Genomic DNA, 23821 nt, shown 5'->3' on the forward strand with positions numbered 1-23821 from the left:
CCATCGGCGGCCGAACTTCCCGAATGCGGGACTCCCGGCCCTCAATGCCATACGCTCATTTCCATTTCACTAATATGTTAAAATGCCAAAACGAATGATAACTACACACGTGAACCATATTCGACGTAGCATAGTTAGCGGAAGCAAGCTGCAAGGTAAATTAAAACATCACGACACAAAACGTAATCCTGGATACACATCACTGCACTTACATTCACAGTCAAATATTAAAACAAGCAGGTAATAGAGCGATTTGTTCTTAGGAAAGGAAATAAACAGAGTTGCCTAGCAATCTGCAGAAGTACATAACTGCAAAATTTACATGTCTGTGTATGTATGAGTGGAAAAGTTGTCTGGGCTATGGGAGACAACACATTAACAATTTATATAATAATTAATACTGCAGAGGGTAAGTTGCGAGTGCACAATCCATTAGAAGTAAATATTAGTGTAGGCGGCAGGTACCCAAGAAGCCCCCCCCCCATTCTATTAGTCTATAAGTATGTATGTTCGTGATTGTATACGAGTGGTAATGAGAATCGTCCAAGACAAGAACAATTTTTTTTCCTTGTTACACTGCAGCTGTAATCTTGAACTCTGTTGCATTGCTTCCAGGGGGAAAGAATGGATCAAAGTCGCGCTAATGACAGCCTGCGTGATGGAATACTGACACAAACCTTGAACATCCAACATGATGATGATTAGGCTACCGTACAAATCACTTGAAAAGTGGTGTAAAAAGATGCTTTTTCAAGCGTTACATTAAATCATACATAATGTATAAATACATTAACAAATATTCTATTACACTAAGGTATGACATTATAAGTTCTTACAGGGTCGCACAAGTTCTGGAGATCAGGAATTTGAAACATGTCAGGGAAATTTGAAAAAACACTGGAAAAATCTCGTTTTTGTCTCGGTAGATGAAATGGTTTGTTTACTGAGATGTCATGCACTGTCACTGGCTGGGCTCCCTCATTCTTACTGCTTCTCCCCTTCCTACCATTCCCCTAAGCTAGCAGTCAGTGCTGCCACCACTTCTTGCTGATAGCCTAGCAGCTGTGGACAAGAGGCTAGGAGGCGTGAGGAGTGGTTTGTGTGGATCTGATTCTCCGAGACTATCGATGCAGCAGCCGGAAACAGCGGTCCTGTATGCATGAGTTGGGGCTGAGTAATTATGTGAAAGTGTGTATGCTCTCGTTTTCGGACAAAGTCTATGGCCAAAAATTTAGTTGCGAGTGTGGGATAGTCTTTTCTACGAGCCTGTCTGCGGCTCAGCGATCATCTTCACGGTGTGTTGCTAGCTATCCTCATTAGTATCGATTCTCAGATTATTCGCACTAGTTATCTGTTCCTTGAATTGATTGTCGCCGTCTCATTTCATCAACATGGCATCTGTGACACGTGAATAGCTGGCCACATGAGTGGACTTCCACAACTGGACAAAACCGCACACCATTTCTGCGGGCATCTCTTAACGGATAGGGCCTGCCGATCTGAAGCACATCGTTTCCCAATAATGTGCAAGGCCCTGCCCGTCGGATCGAGTCTCACCGAACCGCCCGCAGGCCGGGTATGTGTGTGGCATAATATGGCGGATTTTCGTCATGGACCCTGGACTGCGGTGCTCCTCATCAGGCCAGTGGCCACGGGCGATGGATTTCAGGAATTGTGACTGCCTCACCGCAAATACATTGTACAGTGCGGCGTTTTATAGACATTTTATTTATTGTAGTACATTTTGGCACTTTGAAAGTAGTCCATATATTAGAAAGTATGGACGAAAGAAGAAGAAAATTGTGGCAGTCGCTGGCGGTTTGTATGATATGTACTCATATATTTCTCGAAAGAAAAATCACACAATACCTATAAAATGAAATGATCGTGTGGCATTAACGGCCGGGATGCCCCATGCAGGACGGCCACCGGATTGCAAGTCTTCATTCAGGTGACACCCCTTGGCCGACTTGCATGTCGGTTAACATGGAATGATGATGAGGGCAACACAACACCCAGTCCACGAGCCGAAAATCGAACCCGGGCCCACTGCATTGTAGGCAAACACGTTACCATTTTTTTAAATCTCATTTTGTTCGCTTTTGTTCGTTGCATCTGCTCAGTGCAGACGTCGTAATACATCCGTTGAAGTTCGTTGTTGATCAATTAACTCAGTTTTTTTAGTACAGAGGGGCAGCTAACCCTCTGACCGAACACGCTGAGCTACCGTGCCGGCTTACCACTCAGCTACGCAGGCGGACACACATTACCACTAAAATAATAGACATAACACAATGTGTAATAACTGACAATAACGAACATAGTAGAACCAAAATATTATTGGCGGTCACCTATCACATTGGTTTCCACAACTCTTCCCCACTTTATATACTTTCAGGAGGCCTACTTTTCTCTGATGTTATTTTCGAAGTCAGTGAAGATATTTTTAATCTGTCTTGTGACTCCAAGAAAATGCGTATTTCTGTCACCAAATGTGTTTCGTTTTGTTGATATAAAATAATATCAGTCGTCTTAATGAAACACATATACCACTTGGCTTGCTTTCTCCATCTAAATACAGTTCATTACAAAAGATGTTGATGTTAGTACTTAAAAGATTTTTGCTCACAGGTTTTGAAATATAGGAGTCCCTACATTTTGTTGTCAACTTATATCTTTACTCACCCTTGAGATCTCAAAATCTGTCAGGAAAAAATGCTAAAACTTGTCTGGAAATGAGGGAATGTCACTTAGGGGAACTTATGGCAACGCTGTCTGAGGAACTTCACAATATATACATTTCAACACTAATGCTCAATGCAATAACTTTTGAAGATAAAGGTAGCTAGTAACAGTCAAAATTTAACAAATAGTTTGACAAGTAAGTTGCTTAATGAAGTCCTATCCTATCCTCGTGTGTGGTGGAAATGTTCTACATTTGATGGCAGCAATATTCATGATTTTCAGACTCAGCTCGCGGATGTTTTCTCTGTTGTAACGACTTTTTCTCTTTATCTGAAAGAGAAAACTATAATAAATAAAAGGAAAAAAGAAATGGTTTTTAAGAAGGAAGTTTACCTCAAACTAACTAGTAAGGTGAGGCTAAAAGGGAACTCTAATTTAAAAGTCGAAAATACGTAAGATTTTTAAAAAGCTTTAATCCTTCATAAGAATGTCCGTATGTAAAGTTTGTTTCCAACCATTTTGTAATTAGCTTTAAGTTTTATGTGTTTGTATATGTATGTATTTGTTTGTATATGTATGTAAAACGTGTGAATTAGGAAAAATCATGACGCATAGGAAAAATCATGACGCAGTAAAGTGGTAAAGTGCAACGCAATCAAAGTGTTACGTATCTCAAATCACTGAGGCACCCATCCAGTGAAAGTTAATGTGCTGTGTGTCGTTAAAAGTACGCTCTTCGAGTATACAAATTTTATCTGCAAACCAGAAGGAATCCTTTAATAACGACGGCTGGCTTTACGAGCTGAACAATGACGCGTTGTTGGCGAAGGCATGCGGTACTCACCTCATATTCTGGGATAATTTCGTCGTGTGTGGGTGTTCCATCGAGTTCTTAATGCGATGCACATCCGTCCTGTTGTCGGCGTCTGCGTATTACGTAGACAAAATTAAGAAGAACCAGTCTCGGACTCCGCGCGGTTACAAGAGTAGTTCCTGTGCGAGCGGTACCGTGTACGAGTAAAGATAATGCAAGACTACTCAAACAATGAGCAATAACTGGCTGTGGCCAATGATACTGCAAGTGGCAGTTAAGTCCAGAAGTGTACCCAAACAGGAGGGCGAAAACAATCAAATTTTTCCTTTCTCCTGCAGTCAGTAAGGACCTTGTGTAAACCCACAATGTTAATTGCAAAGTTTGCAAGAAAAACCGAAAAACAAAAATGACTTTTACACCTGTGTGGATCGAGAAAGAGAAGGGAAAATTTTTACATATTTACGTATCTGTATGTAGTGTAATGTTAGGATCTATTTTTTTCATATTTTTATAAGGTGGATTGAAAAACTGTACAGAAATATCACACTTCGACGAGAATTGTATAACCTATTTATGTAACTAATACTTGTTTCTCTTTTGTTTATTTTGTCATAATAGTAGAAAGCAATATTCAGAGTTAAGTTATGATCAAAGCAGTTCCCGTCGCAATTACACATATCACCGGATGTTCCCAGAGAACAGATTGAGATAACAAAAGCCCGAAAAATAAAAGGCTCTGCCCATATGGCCTTACTAATGATAACACACTGCCTTAAAAGATAGCGGGGCCAGTGATGATTACTAATGAGCTATCCAGCGCGCACTAATTAATTACTAGCTGTCTGTGTTGAGATCCCAAAGAGACTAGACACATGTGTACGCACGCCAAGTATGGTTAAGTTTGTAATGTATTATGTAAAGGTTGTGTGTGCAAATATATTCACAGTTTTGAAAGGTTGTTTGATATATATGGCAACTACAACACGAGAGAATTCTACACTACCTTCTCAAGGAAGATCTGCCGGTACACACCCCAAAATTGGTGCTTCAGGAAATCAGATGGAAAACTAACGCTAACTAACCAGGAGAATTGTCAAGAACTGGCACATTATTTCTCCGATCTCCGTAACTGTCCTGAATCTGTAACAAGATTTCCAATACAGAACTGTACCACCACCCATCTGGAATCACTCCCGCCAATACATGAAGAGCTCAACAAACACATACTTAAACTAAAAACCAACAGGACATCTGGTGAAGACGGCATCATTGCAGAATTACTAAAGAATCTTGGACCAAAGTCTCTGCAGGAGCTTACACAAATAATCTCTACCATCTGACAAACAGGAAAAATTTCTGACTACTGGAAATGTGCACTTATCCACTCCACAAGAAAGGAGATATGACGAATGTGAACAACTTCAGAGGAATCTCCCTGCTACAAGTCACCTACAAAATTTTCTCAGCATGCTTACTTCAGAGAACACAAAAACAGTTAGAACACAAAATTGGTGAATACCAGGCAGGCTTTCGCCCCCCGTCATTCATGCACAGAACAAATCTTCAATCTGAAAATAATTCTAAAATACAAGGCCATCAGGAAAGTGCCAATCATTTGCACCTCCATAGATTTCAAGAAAGCATATGATTCTGTTGACCGACAATTCTTGTTCAATATTCACCAACTGCGACACAGTTGCATATACAAACAGTGATTCAATACTGTCAAATGTTTTTTATTCCAGTCTTTGATCATAATATCAATTCTTTATCAATGACCAGTTTCAGTCCGTAATGACCGTCTTCAGATCTTTTTTACACTATGTCCTAAAGTGATAAGGCCATAATGGCATCGTCAAAACATATAAATATAATAAGCACCGCATTGTCATATAGATCTAAAATAAGGTGTAGAATAGGCCACATCGTCCACACAGTCATGACTGTCAGTCAACAGATGAAATAAGCTTGTACGCTTTTGGCAACAGCACATGGCGGCCCGGATGGTCACCCATCCAAGTGCCGCCCATGCCCGACAGCACTTAACTTCGGTGATCTGACGGGAACCGGTGTATCCACTGCGGTAAAGCCGTTCCCTATGGGTCCCACATACTTGAGCAATATTCTACAGCTGGTCGCATGAATGATTTGTAAGCAATCTCATTTGTACATTGGTTGCACTTCCCCAGTACTTTAGCATTAAACTCAAGTCTGTCCACCAATGGACCTATGTGATCATTCCACTTCATATCCCTACAAAGTGTTACACTCAAGTATTTATATGAGTTAACCGATTACAACAGTGATTAATTGATATTATAGTCATAGGATACTATGTCTTTCGTTTTGTGAAGCACAAAATTTTACACTTATGAACACTTAAAAGCAAGTTGCCAATCTCTGCACCACTTCAAAATCTTATCAACATCTGACGGAATATTTATTCAGCCTCTTTCATTATAGATAACTACATCATCTGCAAAAGGCCTGATTTTACTATTAATGTTGTTTGCAAGGTTATTAATATGCAATATGAATAGTTACGGTCTCAACACACTTCCTTGAGACACACCTGAAGTTATTTTTACATCTGACAATGACTCTCCATCCAAGATGATATACTGCGTCCTCCCTACCAAAAAGTCCTCAGTCCAGTCAAGTTTCACTTGATACACCACATGATCATACTTTTGACATCATGTGTAGGTGTGGTACCAAGTCAAATGCTTTTCCAAAATCAAGAAATACTGCATCTACCTGACTGCCTTGATCCAAAGCTTTTAGTATGTCATGTGAGAAAAATGCAAGCTGGGTTTCACATGATAAACATTTTCGAAATCCATGGTGGTTGGCATTGGGAAGATCATTCTGATCAAGATACCTCATTATGTTCGAGCTCAGAATATGTTGTAAAGTTCTACAACAAATGAAGGTCAAGGATATTGGACGGTGGTTTTGTGGATCACTTCTACCACTCTTCTTGTAGGCAGGTGTGACCTGCGCCTTTTTCCAAGAACTGGGCATAAGTTTATGTTCAAGGGATGTACAATAGATTATAGTGATAAGAAGGGCTAACTAAGATGCAAATTCAGTATAGAATCTGACAAGGATTCCATTGGGCCCTGGTGATTTGTTCAATTTTAACGATTTCAGCTGTTTCTCAACACCACTGACACTAATACTTATTTTATCACCTTTTCAGTTGTATGAGGATTAAATTGGGACCATTCTCCTGGATTTTCATTTGTAAAGGAACATTTGAAAACAGAGTTAGGCATTTCAGCTTTTGCTGTGTTACCCTAAATTTCAGTTCCTTTCTTATTCACTTGGGACTGGACACTAACTTTGGTGCCACTAACAGCCTTTCCATACCACCAGAATTTCTTTGAGTTCTGTGAAAGATCACTTGACAATTTTCTGCTACAGCAGTCATTGAAGGCATCACGTCAAATGCATTTCAACCAGACTCTCTGTATCTATAGCCCTTCACTTTGTTTTACACACAGACATACATAATGTCTGTGATTTTACACCTGTTATGCAGTAATTTCTGTTTCTTTAGACTGACTGTATACCATGTAGGTTCCCTCCCATTATGAACTGTTCTACTGGATACATATCTACCCAGTGCATGGGCAACTATTCTTTTAAACTTGAGTCAGAGTTCTTCTACATGCTCCTGCTCTGTGCTGAAAGTTTAAAGTTCCTTGTTGAACTATGACACTACTGATTTTTTTTTTATGTAGTTTACTGAACATATGTATCTTTCTGCCTGTTTTGTTGTCCCTTGTAGTTTGGTTATCATTGTTGACACAACTGTCTCATGGTCACGGATACCAGACTGAATGTGGACATCCTTAAAGAAGTCAGGTCTATTTGTTGCCATTAGATCCAATATATATCCATCATGAGTGGGGTTCCTAAGTATCTGTTCTAGGTATTTTTCAGTGAAAGCATTTAGTAAAGTTTCACAGGATGTCTTATCATGCCCACCACAGAACTGTAACTTTTCCAATTAATTTTTGGATGATTAAAGTCTCCACCAATGATTACAGTATGATTATGGAACTTATGTACAATGAACTGAGGTTTTCTCTAAAGTTTGCTGTTACATCAGGAAATCAGTCTGGTAGGCAATAGAAATATCCAATTATTATTTTATGCCCGCACCTGATACTGAGTCTGCCTAAGCAATCTCACATGCAGCTTCAATTTCTACCTTGACGGATTTGAGTTTTTTGTCTACTGCGACAAATACACCTCCTACATTTCCCTATCCTTTCAATATACACTTAAATTTTCCCCAAAAATCTCACTGCTATCAATTTCAGACTTTCAATCACCTTTCTGTACCTAGTGGTACAGCTCCACTGCTTTTCATGAGTGTTTCAAACTCTGGCACTTCGCTGAAAATGGTTCGGCTGTTTACCATTAGGATTCTAATACTCTCGTTTTTCTTTTGATCTTACACTGATTTCTGGGTTTCCTAAAGCTATCATTATCTGGATTGGCTGGAAAGTCACCTAATCTAACAATCCATTGTGTGCACCCCACAAGCAATCACCTACCTGAATAGCAGCCTCTGATGCGTAGTGCACACATGACCCATTTATGGGGACCCTACAGTTCTCAATCCTATGGCACAAGTCCAGGAAGTCACAGCCTAGCTTGTCACAGAGCTTTCAGAGTCTATGGTTCAATCCTAGCACGATCAGTTCTGGGGACAATGCTGCAAATTGTGAGCTTCATTGAAACTCCATGTGCAAGGCTAGTCTTCTCAACCTTCTCTACCAGTCACTGGAATTACCCAAGAATGACCACGAAGCCCAAATGAAAGGCATTATTTGTTTCAATGTGTGCCACAATCTGAAGTTGGTTGCATTCTGTTCTCTCAATGGCTGGCAGAAGAGCCTCAACATGTTGAATGAGGCCCCCAGGCATACACACTGAGTGCACTTGGTGTCCTTTCCTGTCCCTTGCTTGTATTATCCTAAATCTACGTTTGCCTCCTTCTGAGAATGAACTGAACAGGTTTCCCAAAACAGGTGAAGTGAGTCCCACTGGCTCACTTTCAACTTCAGTTTCAGTGAAAGACAGCACCTCAAACTTGTTGGTTAGTGGGATCGGTACACCACCCTGAGTCCACCCATTCACAGTGGGGGTGAATTTTGGTTGCTGCAATGTACTAGAAGGCAGTAAACAAATAACTTTAAATGAAGTCTGCTGATTATCTTTTAATCAGTTGAGCTAAAAGGTTGCTATTTCCCTAAAAGAATTGAAGCAAATAAACAAAAGAGACTTCTATTGAGGCAACACAAGAACATGCAGTAAAATCTACTAGTTTTCTAAAATGCTTTGAGGTTAGTTATAGTGGTAAGCAAACTCAAAAACAGAGTTAATTTATAAGAAATGCAGATAATCTATAGGGCTAGTCCTCTTTAAGGGAAACTAAATTGAAAATGGTGATTTGCTACAATTTAGCAACCATACTGGCCGTTTTTTATTGTGATACACATTTTAAGCACAGTGACTCTCACTATGCATTATATTTTCACTTCTCTTAAATTTTTTTCCATTACCATGCATCTTTCACAGCACTATCTTCAAAAGCATAAATATCCTTAATAAATGGAGTTATAAACCATTCCTAAATTCACAGCTTGGTCACTGGATTATAAAACTGGCTGAGCAAGCAGTGCGAACATTTTCTCACAATTAGGTCCACTGAATGTTGTTATGGTTGGGTGTTAACAGTTCTCCTCACACTCAAAATTGACACACTACTACCTCTGAAGAATAACAGCTGTCACATTACTTATAATAGGTGCAAGTGTGTGCTGCATTGCTTTCTCTACAGACAATAGTTACATGGTAGAGTTAGCAAATGGCACACAACATGGGAATACTGCTCCAAAAAAGTTATCAGTTGTCAATTAATGTTTAATTTTAACCAAACTACAGCCAGTATTTCCATCAGTTTGTGTATACACATATGGTTAGCTTCTGACACTTCTCCACCTAAAGAACATCACATCTGTTAACCTTTCTTCTGACAGAAATCTTATGTTGCTTTCCATATGACCCAAGCTCGTTTATTTCCCACTATCTTCCATTGTGACTGCTCTCTTATTCCAGATCTGTAACAGCTTCAGGATATCAATGAACACAGGATGCTAAGGAAAACATTTGTGAATCTCAAAAGCCAAGTGCATTCTGCAGTTTTGATTATCAGTTCACATCAAACGTATCGATAACTGCAGTAGAATAAAATTAAACCTTCAATTTATTTTGGAATTTCCAATGTATGATTTAATTACTTTAACTAGTAGGATACCTGATATCAACTGATCACACATTTATCTCAATTTTTATTGGACAGAAAAAAACATGCAAAGAATCGGGAACTGACATTGTGAAACCCCAGAAATTTTATTCACATGCCTTTAAAAGTAGAAGTACAGTGAACAAAACAAAGTACAATAACTGACAAGTTCACTAAATTAGTTTAACATTAAACTAAACAATAAACAATACAGCAAACTAAACAATGAACAACACTTTTAGTTTCCCTTACTGGAACAAGAATAACTAAATTCTTGAGTGAACTATCCTTGAGATATCAACATGAAGTAATCTGAGAGAGAAACATGGCTATTTCAGATAAACTCCTTTGCACAGGGCATTTCAAAAAGATTAATCTGATTTTACACGATTATATTTTCTACATTAATGAAGATGGAAAAGATTTACGGCCTGTTCTTTCTTTTGTGGAAAAGACAGTCACAGAAATCATGTGCCTGTATACGTTGCGAGATATTGTTTTTTCCATAATGATGATTACATGCCGAAAATTTCATTTTCAAGGTGACATACCACTGCATTAGCACCTGCATGTACGAGTATTTCTTAACAATTAGCTGCCTCGACAACAGTTGGTCATGAGGGGCATACCTATCTCATATTGATACCACTTGCCGCTAAGATTGTCTGCTCTCATTTTACATGATTACTTCTTTGTGGGGGAAATTCCACACTCAAAAAATACAGGAGAACTGACTATTGTCTGGACATTTGTCATGCATCTGGCAGAGGACATACTGAACATTTGTGAAATGTAAATGAAAACTTTCATGTTAAATGTAATTGAACAATGTACCTTCAAAGCTGTATGTAAAATATATACCATTGTAAAACCAGACGGTTCTTTCAAAAACAAATTTGTGGCCCTTTGTGTGAATTAAAATTCACCCCAAGTTTCTATCTTATTCATGTAGAAGATATAGCCTCGTGAAATTGAATGAATCTTTTTGAAACACCCGATACTTAATAAATTAATCATCTGCTGCTTACAACTGAGAACGCAAATCTCATAGGAAATTACAGTCACTGAAGGACAAAAAGAAGATGCAGTAGAATGAGATGTCTCCCCCGTATAAAATCAGTTTCACCCTTGCACCCGCTTGTTAAAATATTTGCTCCAAATACATTTTATAGCATCTTACAAGTTTCTACTATAGTAATGCTCTCACATGAGGCACCATGGTAAAATAGTGGACATGTCACTTTAAGTAGAATATAAAGGGTGATCAAAAAGTTTCTGCCTGAGAGTGTTGCTGCAGTTGCTATGTAGCGCATTTCTGATGTGGGTATGCACAGACATGTAGAAAAGGTATTACTAAGGCATTCATGTCTTCCCAATGTGTGTGTGGTACACGAAGAATTCTGAACTATGGTGATATTATTACCAAATGTGTCCAAACAGGACCATCATGCTGTTACTTTTTTCTTGACTGCCAAGGACAAATTCCTGCAGATGTCCATCAGATAATGAAGAATTAGTATGGGGAAGCATGTCTGAGAAAGCCACTGTTTTGGACTGGTGGGTTCACCAAGTTCCCTGCTGCTGCTTCATGGTAACACACATCCCCATGTCACAAATGTTGTAGTGCAGAAGTTATGCCAACTCAACTGAGTGACACTCAAGCACCCATACTAGTGTTCTAATCCCTCCACATGTGATTATCACTCCTTCAGTCCCTTAAAAAAAGGCCTTGAAGGGTTGACAATTTCTGTTGGACATGGATGTACAGGAGGCAGTTACAGACGTTTTCATGCGGTAGGACACGGTGTCTTACCAAACAGGTATCTTTGACTTGGTGCATCAGTGGGATGATTGCCTAAGTGCGCAGGGCAATTTCGCCTGATTAGCTTACCGATTATGGATTGTATGGTCTTCAAACAGAAACTTTTTGATCGCCCTTGTACAATGTGGTGGCCACTGAGCTGGATCAAAGAAGTTTAGAAAGGCATGTTGGAATTTAACGACCTGACTGGCCTCTTCTGACGCACTGATTTGAACGAAAACCATTACGCTGAAAACAACTGCTGCTTCCAGAGTTATATTAAATAGGTGCTGTTTATCTCCCATCAGATTAATATTTACATGAATACATTGGTAGTTGTCAGAGAAAACAGAAATTTAAATCTGTATCATCAGAGTCCTGTTTACGATAAGTTACTATTTGTCACGCAGCTTTACTATGAATGTAGTTACTTACCATACAATTAGCCAGAATTTTTAGTACTGAAATCTAGACAGTAAGATAATTTTTAGAAACAGCTAATGAAGTCTGCTTTTAATTTTTGTTTCAGTTGGAAGGGTTCTTGTTATAATAAGAACAAACACAATTTTGGAACATGGTACAGCAACATATAAAATACACACTGGGTGTACCATTGAAAACATTGACTGGACAAAGCAATACAGTGTAAAGAATAGGCCAAGCAGTGATTTGCGATCGCTTAAACAGTGCTGTTTCTTCCACGGCTGACCATAGTGCTCCAGGGGTCTGACCCAGGTGGCCTCTATAAGCAGGTCTGTGAACTGTATGGACGCGCACTCTCTGAAATTGCTTACATCAAGAGTGAAGGCACCCCCTTCTAGGGGGTGTGAAAACCACATACATACATACATACATAAAAACACAAGGCACAGAAAAATGCATGGTACAGAAAAAAAAGCACTCGTACCAATACAGTGGTATCACGGAGAAAAGGAACAGTGATCTCAGAAGGCACACAGATTAGCAGTCACAGAAAACACCAATGATGGCACTGATGTCCCTTTCATCATCCAACAATGGCGGCTGTTACAGCATGTGGGGGGCAGTCATTGGCGAGTACGGCCGCAGGCAATTTCGCGTGCTATCCTTCCACTCGCAAGAAGCCGTAGGACAGGACTGGGGATGGCGTCTCCATAGCAACGTCCTGGTCAAGATAAGCAGTCGGTATCGGAAGCATCAGTGAGGGTGTTGGAAATGATGGCCGCACGGGACTCAGCAAAGGAGGCAGCAGCTGAGGGGTCTGCCACATGAAGCACAGTACAGACAACAGCAGTTGAGGAGTGGGGGCAGAGGCAGGAAGCCCACACAGCGACCCTCTCTGTGTCGCAATCCAGAAAGTCTGCGACAGAGGAACAGGCACTGGTGGTGGCAGGGGTGGGACAGGTATTGGGCCATCTGCAACGGGCCCCACCGTGTGTGGCCACAGCTGGTCAAAGTGATGCGGCATCTGGCCATCATGAGTGCAAACGACTCACAGGCACTGGCCCCGGCAATGCTCGACGACAGCAGGAACCCAAAGTCATGAGCCCAGGCAGGTGCACCCACCTGGACTGTTGCTGGTGAACATGGAGTCAAATACAGCAGGTGAAGGAGGGTTTGTGGCTGGCATTTATGTAGCAGTTCCACTGGGCTCTTGTCCGCCACTGAAGTGAAACAGTACAAACAAAAAAAGGTCTACAGCAGTTTCAGGGGTCCTTCCAGATACATATTTCCGCAGCTAAGTTTTAAACATCTGAACCATGTGTTCAGCCTCACCTTTAGGTTGAGGATGAAATGGTGGGATGTGAGATGGAGAACACCACTAACCTGACAAAAAGATACAAATTCTTGAGAAACAAACTGGGGCCCATCATCAGCAACCACAGTATGTGGAAGTCCCTCAATTGCAAAAATCTTAGCCGGGGCCAAAATAGTAGGAGGCGTGCACTTGGATGAGCAACACGCCACTTAGGGAAACTTGGGATATGAAAAGTCCAGCAAAATCGACATGTAGACATTCCCTTGGCTACTGCGGTGTCAGTCAGTTGAAATAAGATGCCTGTGGGGCTGCCAGTTGCTCAAATAGTGAGTGCAAGTGGGAATATGCCATGTAATGTCCACATCTATATCCAGTCAACACATATGCCGGCGAGCCAAAGCTTTGGTTTGAGGGGTCCCCCATAGACCAATATGCAGAAGCCGCAATAAATTACGATGTAAGGAAGCGGGAATCACAACCCGGAGAGTAGTACCCTCCATACCTAACAAAAAAACTCTGTCAAATACAGAAAGGCAGTGATGGAAGGAGAAGTAACTATACAAGGGATCCGAGGCACGACCCAGGGGTTTTTCCAGCCAACCATGCTGCACAAGACAGACAACACAAATAAGTACAGAATTCACTGTGATAGCCAATGCTATCGAAGCACTAGTGATGGGAAAACCTTCGACCTGTTCTGGTCCTCAATAACCAAAAAGAAACAAAGCAACTCGTCCTGATCAAACGTCAGTTCTGGCCCAATCAGAAGGTGTGATAAGACATCGATGTTGGCCAGTATTGGATCTGATATTGTTAATGGGAGAGGGAGAGAGCCCACTGCTGCAAATGATACACTCCCTTGTTTGGTACGGAAGCCAAAGGGTTAAAAAGAACAACCAATGGCTTGTAAATTGTGAGTAAATGGAGCTTGGAACCATACAACATGATGTGAAAGTTCTTGAGGAGGGCGAACACTATTGCTAAAACCTTCATTTTCAATCTGAGAAAACTGCTTCTGAGCATGACTTAAAGTCTTAGAAGCAGAAGCATTCATACCCATCCATGTATTTGTGTACCAACATAGCACAAAGACCACAGTGAGGGACATCTGTAGCCAATACAAGATGCTGACCTGGCTGAAAAGTAACCAGATGCAGGGCAGATTGAAGCTTAGACATATGCAAAGTGAATGCTCAGTCACAGGCTGGGGACCAGAAAAAAGGAACATTTATATGCAAAAGTGTGTGTATTGGCTGAGCAATAGTAGATATGTCTGGTAAAAACTTATGGCAGTATGCAACTTTACTTACAGGGGAACCTCCCCATCGCACCCCCCTCAGATTTAATTATAAGTTGGCACACTGGATAGGCCTTGAAAAACTGAACACAGATCAGTCGAGAAAACAGGAAGAAGTTGTGTGGAACTATGAAAAAAAATAAGCAAAATATACAAACTGAGTAGTCCATGTGCGATATATGCAACATCAAGGTTAGTGTGAGCTCAGGAGCACCGTGGTCCCGTGGTTAGCGTGAGCAACTACAGAATGAGGGGTCCTAGGTTCAAGTCTGCCTTCGAGTGAGAAGTATACTTTTTTATTTTCAATAAGTTCTGTCCGTTCGTTCATTGACGTCTCTGTTCACTGTAATAAGTTTAGTGTCTGTGTTTTGCGACCGCACCGCTAAACCGTGCGATTAGTAGACGAAAGGACGTGTCTCTCCAACGGGAACCGAAAACATTTGATCACAAGGTCATAGGTCAACCGATTCCTCCACAGGAAAACACGTCCGATATATTCTATATGACACTGGTGACGGCATGTGTGTCACATGACAGGAATATGCTGTCGACCCACCTAACTTGTACACTTGACGAATGGGTAAAAACATTCTTCTACCTTGCCCGATTTAGGTTTTCTTGTGGATGTGATAATCACTCCCAAAAAAGTGATGAAAACATAACAGTTCGTCACATAAACTGAAAATAAAAAAGTTAAACTTTTAACTCGAGGGAAGACGTGAACCAAGGACCTCTCGTTCCGCAGGTGCTCACGCTAACCACGGGACCACGGCACTCATGAGCACGCATTATCCTTGATGTTGCATATATCGCACATGGACTACTCAGTTTGTATATTTTGCTTATTTTTTTGATAGTTCCACACAACTTCTTCCTGTTTTCTCGATTGATCTGTGTTCAGTTTTTGAAGGCCTATCCACTGTGCCAACTTATAACTAAATCTGAGGGGGGTGCGATGGGGAGGTTCCCTTGTTAGAAACAACTGCAGTTCCTTAAAGTCTGCTGCGGCAAAGCCACAATTCCATCAAAATAGTGTCGCAACAGCATGATTCCTGTGCGAGAAACCTCAAAACATATGTACACAGTTGACAGCTGAAAAAACTGAGTTCTGTTAAGATTTCACTTGGGACCTGCAGCCTGCAAAACAGAAAACAACGGTCAGAAATTGCTAAGGTGATCTTCAGTGGAAGAACCCGAAACAATGATATCATCAAGGAAACTGATGCAGCCGGATACAGAGGCTGTCAAGTGTCATAAAAATATGTTGAAAAATGCAGGTGCACTAGCAATGGCAAAAGGCAAGTGTTGATATTGGTATAGGCCATGAGGTGTGAGAAGGCGCGTAATGGCCTCATCCAACAGTAGCTGGTGGTACGCTTCTGACAAATCAATCTTGGAAATGTAGTGACCCCCTGACAATTTTGTGAGCAAGTCATCAGGGCAGAGGAAAGGGACTGTGCATTAATCGTGACACTGAAGTTGCCACACAGAGGCGAAGCTTACCTGTTGGCTTCTTAACAACAATCAGTAGTGTACCCCATTAATTGAAAGAAATAGGCCAGATGACACTGACCAATGTCAAATGGTCTAATTTGCCCTTGACAGAGTCACGCAATGTGACAGGCACCTGTCACACCTGAAAAAAATAAGGGTGGGCGGACTCTTTTGTGGTAATATGAGCCTGAAAACCAGTTGCACAACCTCACCAAGTGGAAAACAGAGATGAAAATTCAGAACAGAGGGGCTCCAGTTGCTGCTATGGAACTTGATCTGACACTATATTTACCTTATCGGCAATTGGGAAACCGAAGAAGAACAATGAAGGTGATAGGGTGAACAACAGATCTGTAAGAGACAGGAGAGGAGAACTGACCTAAGATTGAAATCTGCTGTTTATTACAGCTAACCAACTTCCGTGAAACCTGTGTGAGAGGAGGGGAGCCAAAGTCCATGCATGTTTATGCGTTTACTAACGTCACTGCAGCTCCAGGTTTATTAAACACACGCTATTCAATAAACAATTTGGTGGGAGAAACCGTCATTGTAGAGAGAGAGTTTATGACCATTGGTACTAGCATGTCTGCCACATTTGAAGACGAGTTACACACTGATGCAATGTGGTGTTTCTTTTGAAACTTGTTGCAAACCACCCAACACTTAGGGCACACAGCACGCTCATATTGGATGAAGTAGTATGAGCAAGGCAGAAGGGGGGCATACGGCTGCTGCTATGAGGCAGCCTGTTGCTGCTGTGACCATAACTGACGCTGCCCCATGTGATGCTGAACTGAAGGTAGTACTACTGCAACGAATTCCCCATCATCCTGAACACTTTCACATTACGCAATGATGATTAACTGAGCAATTTCTGATACCTCCCCCCACACAACAAACTGATCGCCTGCAGCCCATGACACTTCAAAGGACTGTGCTACATTGTGCACATCCGTAAGCATCGGATCATCACATTGAAGTACTTTTACATGGTAATCCCTATCCAGGGCCAGGGGAATAACAACATCATGCACCGTGTGATCAGCGTAGTATTTGTGATGGGTACTAGTTTCAAATTTACAAAGACAGCTCAACCTGTGTAAATCAGCAGCCCAGGCTTTACAAGATTGGTTTGGGCATTTCTGACAATGGTAAAATTCTACATGTTGCAATGGTGTGTGTTCTGCCACAGTAACAGGTTGAGAGAAGTTTGCACATTTCATCAAATGATAAGCTGGTTGGTTCTTGGAAAGGTGCAAGTTGGCCCAACTAATACATGTGTGGTGAACACTAGGAAAGAAAGAAAGTCCTACACAGGTTTGCATCACCCATATGACAAACCTGGAAATGCTGGCATACCGGTCAGCCGATTCATCATATACCGGAATGGGTGACAGCTGCACTGACGAGAGTGTAACTGGCTGCGAACACAAAGATGCTACTTGATTGAGTGTGATAGCGAGAGCCGGCTATTGTTTCACAAAAGCTTGCTGATGGGCAATGAGATGCAGTATTTCTTCTATCGATATGTTTGTTGTGTGAGTGAGCACTGACACTAACATGCGGAGAAAATGTAACCCTCATTTGTTTTCAAGTTTGTTATAACAAGTCAAACAAGATTTATGGAAAGTAGTACTTTGCACAGTAACACATAAGATACAGGTTGTGTGTAGGCACTGAACACATTGACTGGCTGACAGTAATACAGCATAATGTGTAGACCAAGGACTTGTTTGCAATTGCTTAAATAATGCTGTTTCTTCTATGCCTTACCAGAGTGCAGCAGGGGAGCAACTCACGTGTCCTCTATAAGCACCCCTGTGAACTGTATGGAAGCCCTCACTCTGAAATCATGCGCATCATGGGTGAAGATACATCAGTTCCCAATTTCTTCCTTCGTGTTGAGTGAAAGTTGACTGAAGACCTTTATATCAGAGTGTGTAACTTCATTCTGAATCCTACATGAGATGAAGTCTGTGGTTGCGCAATAAATACCAGGGGAGATTAAATGGGTAGTAAGTGTACAAGCCTTATAGAGGCCAATGCAAGAGGTATGGTTCTCTAATGTACACAATACTTTCAATAAATACTGTATTCAGTTTATGTGTATTGATCCAGAACATAATTCCATAAAACAGTGAATAAAAACATGCAAAATTAGGTAAACACACTAGTCTTCCGGTCAACAAAATGAGAGAGAGACATCAAAGGACAAAACAGGGAAAACTGAGTTGCTTAATTTGTTTACTTGTGTATCGACCTCATTTTAACTTGTATTCCTTATGGGTCTAAAGGAATGCCAACCACAAATGTGGATAATGGTGAAATTGAATTAGTGTATGATAATGTTAATGAACTCATGAATATTTCAAAGGGCAGTGGTAATCAACCTCTGCCAACCATCCACTTAGAGGGTGTTCCAGTTATTAAGCTGGGCAGCAGGCGATAGGATTTTAAAAACATTTTCGTCTGGTTTCCACAAAATTTCGACATTAAGTCATTAAAGTATTTATTACTGTAACTCTGTTTTATAAATTTAATGAATTAAATCACTTTCCTATTTTATAACTCACCATTACTGTGAAACTGATAGGCAGTTAGAAAATTTTACTACTGACTGAGATACAAAAGGGGGTGGCAGATAAAAAAAGGTTGACCACCCCTGTCAAAGGGGATGTGAAGTTAATCAGAATGGAAAACTGGAATACAGTTGTATGTGAAGGTAAGGAACAGATGACAATGGGAGAGTTTGCTAAGCAAAATGAAAGGGGGCACAGATTCATAGAATTATGTGCTGGGCACAAGTCAGTCATTGCAAACACACTTTGTGAGAATCCTACAAGATGGAAGGGTATATGAAAGATATCAGATGATCAGAGAAGATAGTGGATTGGCCTTTTTTTGTGAAGCAATGATTCTGGACTGAAGTTAAGGATTAGAAGAATTATCCAGGGTACTGGCAATGGCCTTAACCTAATTTTAATGAAATGCCAATTGTAATTCAAGAAGCATAAGAGACAACAGCTGAACATTGGAAGCTACACAAGTTGAAGGTACGAAAAAATTTAGATTACTTTGGAAGAACACATTATGAGAGAAATGGTATTTCAAGGAATTATTCGCATGGAAAATAAATGGAATGGCCTTCAAAGTTGTAATGTCATATTACATTATTTGCTGATGGCTGAGCAGTAGGTGCCAAAAGCAAACAGGAATAAAATAGTGAGCTAAATCAAATGGAATTTGTTGCTATAATATGCAAATTAACAAAAACAAAACTGGTGGTGAAGTGGACGAATCTTGAAACCCAGGAAGAGGAAAAATTAAAGACGTCTGCAGGAGAGACTTAGTAGCAAGCGTTGTAAAAGGGAAAGGACCATTCTCAGGGTGTATACGCGGACAAGGAAAAAAAATTCCAGGCTTTTTCCCGGGTTTCCCAGTTACAAATACACTTTCTCCCGGGTGAAAACACACTTTTTCTGTGTTAAGTGACAGTATATTTTCCCTGCAAAACTTATCAATCCTCTGAATGGTTATAGGTTTACACACAGGCATTGAATTTCCCGGCACTTTAGAAAATGAAACTCAGGGAAAAAGACACGTTTTGGAAATATCTTTGATGTGCAGCAACATGTATGCTGCGTATTTTCGTATTACAAAAGTATACATTGGAATTCCACCAAACACCGCATAGTACTTTCCGAATCATTGAAATCGAGATTGCGATGTGCTTTTGTATCCCAGTCATAGCTAAAGTCACATGATCTCGCCAGCCGATGACTGCGGATATTCAGAGCATAGGACACGTGATGTAGTCAGCCAACAGCAACGTCACTGTTAAGAAGCACGAACACACAAACAGGGGAAGTTAATACTTTAATATACATAGTGTTGCTACAAGAAAAGCAAAGCGTTCACATATAATATTGGTCTCTAAGGTTAATAAGCTACAAGAGAAGCTAAGCTTTCGCATAGAATGTTGATCTTTTTTGCGCTTGTTACACTTTAAGATATATCACACAAATGTGCCAGTAAAATTTTTAATAATGAAAAATGTCTTATCTTCAGGGTTTGAAATTCTTCTAAATGACTCATCATAAAAGAGTTGATTTTTAAATGAGAGTCAAACGCTTTGTAATTTAAGAAATTCATGGTACATTCTCGCACATGGTTCAACTTACGTAAAAGGATATTTACTTTGAAAGTAACACTTTTCAAACCACCATTCACAATATTTTCCCGCGACCTGTTAGAAATATGTTCGTTTCAGCAGTTGCCAGAGAGCGCATATAACAGGCGACACCACGCTTGCGCAGCTACCACGACGTAGGAAGCCCGTATGTATGTACGTGTAAAACATTGAATGATCATACATTATGTCATATAAGAAACAAGACATCAGAGGATACTCCAAGAGCATCGGAATTTCGTGAACAATACTAAAATGTGCACATTTAAAATGCATACTTAAAGTGCACATTCATATATCCAGATTCCCAGTGAAGTAGACCTCGACCTGATATTAAGCTTTTCAGTGTGGTTTTCGGGATGTAAATTTTCTTGTAACACCATTACTGTATTATATCATGTTTGGTTCTTTATTATGTCATAATGCCATACGTGCTAGAAGATGAAAACGTGCACTTGAAATGCAGCGAACAGTTTAAACTAGCCAGTACTGTGGAATTAAACATTTCGTTTCAAATACATTGACTTCCTCTGCCGAGAATGTGAATAAAAGTCAAATTTCTTTAGCAAACAGACAAAAATAACTTCATTGTTCTGCAAGGCGATTAATGCTCGACTGTCAGAAAGTGGAAATAAAATAAAGTCTGAAACTAATAACATATTTTTGCCTTCCGTAATTATGTGAATGTATTCTAATTCACTTGATAGCGCCCGGCCACAGATATCAGTTTTGTTTTCATTTGACGTGAGAGTAAACGAAGGAGAAACAGCAAAATCACTAAACATAAACACGGGACACTATTAACTCAGACTGTTCTGCGGATCAGCTCTGGATCTACGATATCTGCTAACCGGGTCAATGCTAAAAAAAAATCGAATTTTCAAAAATATGTTCGTCTTGAAGCGCACATCATCCTGAAAAGTCTGAAACATAAAACATATGTGTTCGAGGAAATGAAAGACATGTTGTTTGGTCTTAAGTGTGCCAAAGTGCAGTGCCACGCCTCTTCAGACAGCATTCTTCTATCGCGTATATTTTGTAATGGATGCCAACAATCTATATTCAGGACAGTGGAAATTGAAATGTCCTGTGGTGCCTCTCCTGCTCCCACTCGGCCGGTTTGACAGCCTGCCCCTCGTTTTTTAAAAAAAAGAAAAAAAAAAAGAAAAACTCACAATTAATAGTGGATGGAATTATTTGTAATCGGGAGAACAAGACCTCTTCAGAAAATATGCACTCTTTATTGCCTATTAGCTAATAACTTGCTGTTTTGTGTGACATAAAATTAAATATAGGGTGTATAAAAACCAATAAAGACAAGAGACAAGCAAGAAAGTACACATTTCTTCAATTCTTAGCTCCTAGCCTTTTTTCTCTCTCTAATATTGCTACAGCTTTACATGGCGTGCTTTCCTTTCTGCGAAAGGATCTATTACCTCATCAAAGTTCGTCAAATGTTTTGCTACATGAATAATCGAAATACTGAAGAAGCTGTTGATACAAATAATACCCAAGACTAGTATGGTTTCTCGATTTGATTACATCTATTTTGTCACTGCCTGCTAGATAAAACAAAATAGGCCTTTCTAATATTGCAGCAATTTTGTAACACACACCAAATAAACGAGACTGTTTTGGCACAAATGGTCATTTTTATAAGACGACAGAATATAATTCACTAAGTACCAATATCAAATGCCTATTAGGCCTACTACAAGCAAAAGGCTTTATGTTAGGAAACAGTTTCACATTTCATTCACACGCACCAGTTTCTCAAGCATGAGATCGAAAAGTAGTATTACGAAATTTTTATATAAATTTGGAATCGCCTTATTCTTCCATAATTTGTGTGATGTCCCCGTTTCTTCTCCTTCCTCGTTCTAACAAACAATCTTGTCATCACCAATTCTGTAGCTAATCCTGCCATTGTCAAAATTTGTTCGCCAATTAACTTCACTAACCCGGCCAAAATTACAGGTTTAGTTATCCCACAATTATTCTCTGGTTAGGTGTTGTTACGTGTTCATACAACAAGTTTTCCGTGTTACTTCCAGAATAGAAATTAAGCGGCTACTAGGCGGGAACTGTACAACTGGTCCTTACTAGTGTAGCGATCTGGCCAAACATTTTCTGTAAAAATCTCATTTTCCCACTTATATAACTGCAGCATCCAGATCATCAGTGAACTGCCTTATGTACTTGAATACAGGACTTTATTGCGATTATTGCCCTCTAACATCCCTTCTGTTAGTATTTTCAAGAATTTTTATAATAATTGCCCAACCATTTGATTTTTTTCACTAAACAATGGAAAATCCATGTAATAATATCAACAATGTAAGAAAAGATAGATTGCTACATACCATAAAGAAGACACACTAAGTTGCAGACAGACACAATTAAAAGGCACTTACACAAAGTTTTCGGCCACAGCCTTCATCAGCAAAAGAGAAACAGAGAAATGCACACCATTCATACACATTTGTCAGTTATTATGTATTTTATTAGACTTTTTTCCCATGCTGGCTCATTGCAGGACATCTTCAGTCCTTAATCAATCCGTCTGATCTCCAGTAGTCTCCAGTAACAACTTGTTTCAAAGGCAATTTCCAGGTCACGCCACCTTCTTTCACAAGCCATAATTCTGGAACTAATTGGCAGGGGAATTTAAAATTTGGTACATGAGTGTTCCACATTTGGTAGCATTGGTGTGCTAAATTTCAGCCAAATCTGAGACTAGCAGCTGGAACATTTTCTCAAATTGGTTGAACTGACATGGAATGTCCCTATACTGAAATGAACATAGCTGGCAAGCGACAGTAAGGGGAAGCTATATCAAATAAACCTTATAGCCAATGACCCAAACAACTGTAGTGACTGTGAGCCATATCTTTCAACGATGTACTATTTGGAAAAAAAAATCTCCATCTCATACTGTTGTACAAGACTAAGTCGAATCTGACAGTCCTCCCAGAAATAGCTGCAAGAGTTCTTGCTGTCTTAATTCACATTAAGAATCACAGTGAATCGCTAACAACCACACTATAAAGACTCCATGAATAATGTGACAGCCGAGATTCTGGTGCTGTATGGTGCTGTTTGACATGATAGCATGTCATCTCAGGAGAATTTCACAAATGGGAAATTGATTTATTCAATTATACAAACAAAAATACTTCTCTTGTGGGTCTTAGGATTCTGGAAAATTCTATCTCTTGTAATGCAAACATGCTTATGAATTAGCAGAACCAATGTATTGAGCTCTACGCAGTATTCAGAACAGGTGCTTTAGATAAAAAGATGGACTAAGAACCACGATTCATATTCCTGAAACACAAAACAACTTAAGATTGTGACCAATAAGCTTTTGCACATAAGATCAACTGTTTAGGAAAAATAGAATAATGTTGTTGCATAAATGAGTTACAGAGTTATTTTTGCTCCATTGAAAGAACAGATAGTAATTTCTGCGTGTTCACCC

At 40.0% G+C, this 23821-nt stretch overlaps 1 pseudogene; it reads right to left on the reverse strand.

Annotated features, from left to right (window-relative positions):
* Positions 1-5478: 5478 nt before the first annotated feature.
* LOC126238371 (5S ribosomal RNA) lies at positions 5479-5596 on the reverse strand (annotated as a pseudogene).
* Between the last annotated feature and the right edge of the window lie 18225 nt (positions 5597-23821).

The sequence above is a fragment of the Schistocerca nitens genome, chromosome 2 (assembly GCF_023898315.1).
Source record: "Schistocerca nitens isolate TAMUIC-IGC-003100 chromosome 2, iqSchNite1.1, whole genome shotgun sequence".
Taxonomy (NCBI): Eukaryota; Metazoa; Arthropoda; class Insecta; order Orthoptera; family Acrididae; genus Schistocerca; species Schistocerca nitens.